A 5,402-nucleotide genomic window follows, 5' to 3' on the forward strand; every position below is an offset into this window, starting at 1 on the left:
ATGATGTCAGGTAATGAGCGATTTCAGCGGATTTGAAATTGAGCCTAATGGAAGCGTTTTTTAGCGATTCTGATTCAAGTGTGGCTTTTTCGAACGACATTGTCGATCCAGAAGATGTGTGTGACATACGGCCATATATGCTTGAGTCGTATTTGGAAGAGGAGGAAGATTCAGAACGAGAAAAAGCGACAGAGATAACGAACACAAGGTTGGTGACTCGAGTAGACTGCATGGACAACACAAAATGTCATCGTTGTTTTTATCTCTCTATTCCAATATTTTTACAGAATATTCTTTGTATCCAAGTATTTTTTCCTAATATTGCATGACAAATAACAGTCTTGTGCTAAATGGAATATTAAATATTAAAAATGCATTTATTCAGTACGACAAGGCTGAGTTACTGGATAATAGTCAAAACTGCCGACTTCTTAAACCTCCCGAACGGTATTTTATGCCAAGCATGCAGGTGGCTGAGCAAGATTGACGCTGACTACCAGGCGATAGGCAAGACATCTACAAGCCCACCTCTGCAATCAGCTCTTCAAGCCAGTCCAGAACAAATGGCGGGACCAACTGTACTACCACAACACCCGATAACAAAAAAACAAACTCCAAGTTTGATAGCTCAGCATCTGAGAGGCGCTGAGCCGCGCCGGACCTCCCACCTCAGTTGCCTCATTAACCATGACCCAGCAACGATGACACACGCACTTGACCGCCCAAATCTGCAACAGAAGAAGACCCAAACAGACCCCTCTTCCTGCCCACGCCCCACCCTGCGAGAGCCTTCAAAAAGACTGAATGTTTATCTAATCGTTATTTTTCTCGGGAACTTTTTGTTGACTTGTCATATGGTGACCCTGGAACGAGTCTGCCTCCTTGCTTGGGTCTGTTGCTGTTTTGCATTGCCGTTTGATCACTGTCGGTCTGAATAAATTTTCAGCTTGTGTTTCGAAGCCTTTTTCCAGCTTTCAAAATGGAGTCAGTATAAGGGGTTAAGACTAAGGTGAACGGGCCAAGTTTGGCCTTTTGGCCGAGTTGTCGGCCGGGTTGTCGGAGTTTCATCGGCCTGGGTCGTTGGAGCTGCCCCAGCGTGGGTCCGGCAGTTCGGCTGGCGGGATTCCGGCAATCTGGCTAAAAGGTCAGATTCCTTCAACATGTACACATGCGATGAATAAACTAATGATCATATCAAAAAAATTTAAGCCGGTTTATCAATTTCTCATAATCAGATAACTTTTCTCAACGAATGGTATCATATTATGCTATTCTTTCTCGCGCTCCATAAACCTCTCTTAATAACAATAAGATGTCATATTTGTGTGTGTCTCAGTTCTTTTTCTTTCCTTATGCAGCACCTGATTGAGCCAGATTGACGGGGTAATGCGACACACCTGTGCTTGATTAGGAAAGCTCAGTATTTAAGGAAGCTTGTCACCATCTGCAAGTGTCGGACTATTGCTTGCTATTTGCCTTGCTTACCGCCTGTGTGTTCATCGTCATCCTTCGAGTTTCCCGACGTTCTACGGTCGTATTCTGGTTTGGTCATCTTTACTTTAGTGCTCTTTTGGGCTTTGTAGTCAGATTCTTGTACTGTGTTATATTCATGCATTCTAGCGTGCTCTCTTAGTTGTACTTTGTTAAACTCGCATTTTTCGCGTGCTCCCTTTGTTGTATTTTATTATATCCGCGTTTATTGGCGTGCTCCCTTTGTTGTATTTTATTATATCCGCGTTTATTGGCGTGCTCTCTCAGTTCTACTCGCATTTTGGCGTGCTCCCTTTTGTTGTACTTATTAAATACAAACATTAGCTCTACCTGATCTCCTTGTCTGTTTTTGGGATCCACATCAACGGCTTGCCGTTCATAACATAAGATAATAATATCATAAGAAAGAATACTTTTTTCATTATATTGTATTGGAGAAAAATACCATTAATACTAATAACAAACGCACACACATTACTAACATAATAATGATAATGACTTAATAACCTTGATAAGGGCACTTGCTTGGTTAAGAGGGCAAGGGCCAGTTCCTTGAGCACCACCTGTCGTCTATGTATGCACACCAGTGGGCACCATCAATCTCGTGAAAGAGGACATTGCCTCACTCGAAAGGTAAGATATTTTTTCTTTGGATTTTGTTCCATTGTCTATTTCATTACAGGTATTAACGGTTAGGTTAGGTATAAGAAATGATTCAAATGTGTTTGGTTGTTGTTTTATTCCGGTTTTACCCCAATTATAAAATTTAATGTGGCGGATTGGAACGGATTAGGGCATTTACATGTAAAATGCGTCGCTATTTACGAAATGTTCGGGTTACGAGACTACTTCCAGAACCAATAAACGTCGTGAGTAAAGGTACCACTGTAAACATTTAGGAAGACAACATATTGCCTTGCCGTAAATAATAATAATCTTCATTATACCTTTCAATATGGAATGTTTTTTTCTTGGAGATCCTGGTGGCTCATATAAACTCACAGATGGATTTTCACAAAGGGATACACTCCTATCGGCAAACCCGGAAAAGGGTATGACATCATGTGAATTACCCCTGTTGACTTGATTTCCTGAAAAGCAGGGGTTTCACAATGCAAACATGGAAATTAGATCATTATTTTTCCATCAAAGTGCTACATTACTTCAAGTCTTTGCTGACAAAGCGGATTCAAAAGACAGATAAAAGCCATCAGGATTGGCTATTAGTGCACATGTATTTTCCCTGCACAAACAGAAAGCAACCAAACAAAAGCACTACAGATACAAATCATTTATTTTTGTCTTTAAAGTCCAACCTTATTTGTTTTTTTTGTTGTTGTTTTTTTTTACAAATCTCCATGCACAACTACACATCTCGGTCCAATCAACACTTTGTTTTTTTCACCCTTTTTTGACATCCCCTCACCTCATCCAGAGCGCATCCGGAGAGCTGTATCTCATCAAGAGATTGCCTCAGAATAAAAGTAGTGACAGTGTGGGCCAAAAATATACTAACAATGACCTTGGGATGGATCTTTTCATAAATATTTTAGAGGCTAAAGTTCTTGACATTGGTCATTTCACATCACTTGCCGTTGATTTTCTGTCACTCCCTTTTCGTTTCGATGCATTTATAGGTCACTTCCTGTTGATTTTGGGTCACTGAAAATGTTTTGGGGACATATATAATGTCATAATGTACATACATAATGTCCTCTCCTCTTGGGTTTCACTCACTTCCCTTTTCCTTCTGGGGCATTTAAAAGTCAATTCATGTTGATTTGGGGCATTTACACGTGACTTCCTGTTGATTTTTGGTTACTGAAAAGTTTTGGGGCATTTCACATCATTTCCTGTTGATTTTTGGTCACTTCTTCTTCCTTTTGGGGCAATTAGGGGTAATTTCCTGTTGATTTCAGGGCATTCGCAGATCACGTCCTGTTGATTTTGGATTACTGAAATTGTTTAGGGGCATATCACATCATTTCCTATTGCTTTCGGTCATTTCCTTTTGGGGCATTTAGAGTTCACTTCCTGTTGATTTTGGGTTCCTGAAAAGATTTTGGGGCATTTCAAGTCATTTCCTTTTGATTTTCCGTCACTTCCTTTTCCTTTCAGGCCATTTACGGGTGGCTTCCTGTTGATTTTGGGGCGTTTACAGGTCACTTCCTGTTGATTTTGGGTTACTGAAAGGGTTTTAGGGCATTTGCGTCATTTCCTGTTGATTTTTGGTACTCCCTTTTTGTTTTGGGGCATTTACGGGTCACTTCCTTTTTCTTTTGGGGCATTTACAGGTAACTTCCTGCTGATTTGGGGGCATTTACAGGTCACTTCCTGTTGATTTCAGTTTACTGAAAAGGTTTTGGGGCATTTCGCGTCATTTCCTGTTGATTTTTGGTCACTTCCTTTTTGTGTATGGGGCATTTACGGGTCACTTCCTTTTTCATTTGGGTTACTGAAGAGGAAGTGATTTAAGAATGTCCCCAATGAATAGGATGTGACTCAGAATCAACAGGAAGCTACCTGTAAATGTCCACAAAAGGTTGGCTGCTCTAGTTTCAGTGCAAACAACGGCGTTAGATGTCCTATCCATGTCTAGCGCCGTCAATGGCAGCCAGTGAGCTAGTGTAGACACTAAGGGTGTAACGGTACATGTATTCGTATTGAACCGTTTCGGTACTTGGCGTTCGGTTCAGAACGGAGGCGTACCGATTGAGTTTCTGACGTAATGTAACCCTTACTTTTCGAGGCTGTGAGTCGATCGGGTTACAGTTTCTTTGTGTAGATTATATTTACTCCGTCTTCCCTACTATAATGAGGACCAACACAGTAGGACAGTAAGAAACGTCAACGGTGCAACAACGTGGCTGCTGCGAGAACGCAGTGAAACGCGGCTGTTAAAGTTAATCAGCGAATGGATACCAGTCGCAGTGCGGCCGCGTGTTGCATCCCAGAAGCGGCTCAATGCGATGCACGCGAAAACAACGGCAGAGTTTATTATTTGACACGAGACGCAACCCTCCTGCGTCAATACTACTAGCTAGCAGACCGGGCAGACCGGAAGTCACTCGTGTAAAAATACGGTGGATCCGGGCGATTTTCAAACTAATATGCAATCGTAACCCACTTTTTGAGTCCATCAGATCTCTTGAGTGGTAGATCGGGGCACAGTTGACTTGTCTTTGTTGATTTACAGTTGTCTTTGCTATATTAATAACCAACACGGCCCCATATTCAATACAAAACCCTCCTACCACAACAAAACAAGTAGGAACTAATATTCACATAGGAACTGAAGTTATACAACATAAAATATACAATATAAATGAATACTACATCACATTTGTAAAATACAAACACATAGTAAAATAAATAATAGCCCATTTAAATAAAATAAACACCTGTAATTAAATAATAAGAATAATATACAGATCCTGCCTACACAATTAAATTAATAATTTCTGTGTGGCGCTTTAACTTGAGAAAATCCACCAATACAGCTTTTGAAAACCGTTCATAAAAAGAATAAAAATAAAAATCATTGAGGCATTTCAATTGTAAAATACATGTTAAAATCTTTGTCATTGGGATTGCTTTTCTGTTTAGCACAAGACTTCTTTTTTTCTTTGCTTTCAGAAAGAAAGCTGACCGATACGCTGGGTCTGAAAGGCAAATTGTTGTTGGATTATTATCTTTAAATACCCGCGACTTTTTGAGCAGAATTCTAGCTTTGTATAGGCTACTGTTCCTATTGTTGAAAGCACAAAACTGTGTAATAAACAACTAACACATTTATATTTTGCATTTTGTTTTCTTACTGTACCGAAAATGAACAGAACCGTGACCTCAAAACCGAGGTACGTACCGAACCGAGATTTTTGTGTACCGTTACACCCCTAGTAGACACTATT

This window comes from Corythoichthys intestinalis, chromosome 3 (genome assembly GCF_030265065.1).
Source record: "Corythoichthys intestinalis isolate RoL2023-P3 chromosome 3, ASM3026506v1, whole genome shotgun sequence".
NCBI lineage: Eukaryota > Metazoa > Chordata > Actinopteri > Syngnathiformes > Syngnathidae > Corythoichthys > Corythoichthys intestinalis.